This window comes from Rhineura floridana, chromosome 3, assembly GCF_030035675.1.
Source record: "Rhineura floridana isolate rRhiFlo1 chromosome 3, rRhiFlo1.hap2, whole genome shotgun sequence".
Classification (NCBI taxonomy): Eukaryota; Metazoa; Chordata; class Lepidosauria; order Squamata; family Rhineuridae; genus Rhineura; species Rhineura floridana.
In genome coordinates, this window is record NC_084482.1 from 46,636,078 (window position 1) to 46,638,201 (window position 2,124).

A 2,124-nucleotide genomic window follows, 5' to 3' on the forward strand; every position below is an offset into this window, starting at 1 on the left:
CACTCCTGAAAAAGTCCACCCTGGACCCATTGGTTTGTGACAACTGTCTCCTGGTCGCAAAGACCCATACAGCTTGGGATCAGGATACCTGACAAATTGTCTTACTCCTTATATATCCAAGTCAATCACTACGCTCTGCAGGTGAGGGCCTCCTGCAGATCCCATCTTATCAGGAGGTCCATTCCACACAATATAGGAAGCGGACCTTTAGTGTAGTGGCATCTACTCTTTGGAATTCCCTTTCCTTAAATGTTAGACACTATGGCCATACTACCCTGAACACGCCCAATCTCATCTGATCTTGGAAGCTAAGCAGGGTCAGGCCTGGTTAGTACTTGGGTGGGAGACCACCTAGGAATACCAGGTGCTGTAGACTTAGAGGATGGCAATGGTAAAACATGAAAACCCTATGAATATATATAAAAAAAGATTGATAGGATTGCCATAATTCGTAATCGACTTGAAGGCATATAACAACAAAAAATATGAGACAGGCCCCATCTTGGTAATCTTTTCGGTCACTACTGAAGACCTTCCTCTTTCAACAAGCCTTTTATGTAGAGACCTTATCCCAGTCTGTGTCTGTGTTGGAACTGCTTTTTAAGATTTTTTAAAAGTTTTTTTTAAAAGATGTTTTTAAAGATGTTTTAAAGGATATTTTATTGTAATATATTTTAAAGTCTCTTTTTATTATGTTTTTAGTGTTTTGTTTGCCACCCTGGGCTCCTAGTGGGAGGAAGGGCAGAATATAAATCTGATAAACAAATAAATAAATAAATTCTCTGGTTGACAACTTCACCATAGACCAAAACTGGAATCAGATCTCTTGCTTTCCTGGCATGTCTGCGGATATCTACTGCTTTGCAGAAGCCCCCAAATCTAGCTCAGTTGGCCCCCAATTATACTTTTTTGGTAGATGTGAAGTTTAGAGCAGAGAGTTTGTAAACTGTAATCCAAAGTGGATCCCAGAAGGGGATGGTGTCAAGTTTAGTAAACATACAGTGAAGTGGGCCCACTGAATCTTTTCCAAATCAAAATTGTTAAGGAAGGACAAAATTTCTAAAGGTGACTTGTGATCTGCTGCCAGCGAAATTCAGAATATTAAGTTTGTTTAAGTAGTATATAGTTTTGTTGTATATAGTTTTATTTGGGACTGAATTAATTTCTGTTGATGTTACGTTGTGTTATTTTTATATAGATATAGACTGCTCTTGGTTAAACTCTTGTGATATGCTGATGACTAGATAATTAAATAATTTAAAAATCTGAATCTGAAAAGCAAAACTGGGTGGTTCTGGGCATTCTAACTTTTCCTTGGAGTATCAAGAGAGACAAAGGGTGAACAGACTGTTAGCAATGCCAACATTGTGGACATTGCTGTATCATTTGTCTGCAGCTGAGACAGATTTTATGTATTCCTTAATTTCATATTATTCTTTTTATTTTATAACAACAGAAGGTTATCTAATACTAATGCATCTGGCCAAAAAGTAAAATCCTATTAGACACCACTGGAGTGCCAGGAACATCAGGTTCTTTACCTTCCAGAATGGTCTCAAAATGGAAGATGAGTGATTGAAGTAACAAAATTGGATGAACAAAAGGTTATTTTGACCACTTAGTTTGTGTTGGCTCTATCTGTAGAGCTCACCTCTAAAGAGTGAGAAGCAGTAAGTTATTAAGAAGTAATATAAGATGATTATTAACATTAGAACATCCGGACATCTAGGGAATGTGCCTCAGGTTCCTTTTGCTCAGCAGTGGGTATCTTTCAGAACAAAGGCTATAAAGATTTCCTGTCCCTTCTTTGGAGTGTTATTTTTTAAAATATCTCCTAATTTACTTTGGAACATTCTATCTGGTTACATTCGATGTCACACTGAGCCCACCTCAAGCATATTTTGTTTTTAAAAAATGTAACAATTGATGGAGTTTTTCAAAAATGCAATATTTTCTCAGCAGTGGATATTTCAGGGAACAAAAAGGTATGCAAATCAGTGTAGAATAATTCCTGTTCACCTCATGGGCTCAGCGAGCTCCAGGAGCATTGGGAATTTGTGGCTATGCCAGGAATAAGGCCTTCCATGGCTCCAGCCATGAAGCGCACACACACATGCCATGTTA

The 2,124-nt window shown here is 37.9% G+C and overlaps 1 non-coding gene across 1 annotated transcript; it reads left to right on the plus strand.

The window, feature by feature from the left end:
- The first annotated feature begins 257 nt into the window (after positions 1–257).
- On the plus strand, positions 258–376 carry LOC133382539 (5S ribosomal RNA). The gene has a single exon (XR_009761983.1). It is a non-coding gene; the product is annotated as a 5S ribosomal RNA (ribosomal RNA).
- Positions 377–2,124: the final 1,748 nt, after the last annotated feature.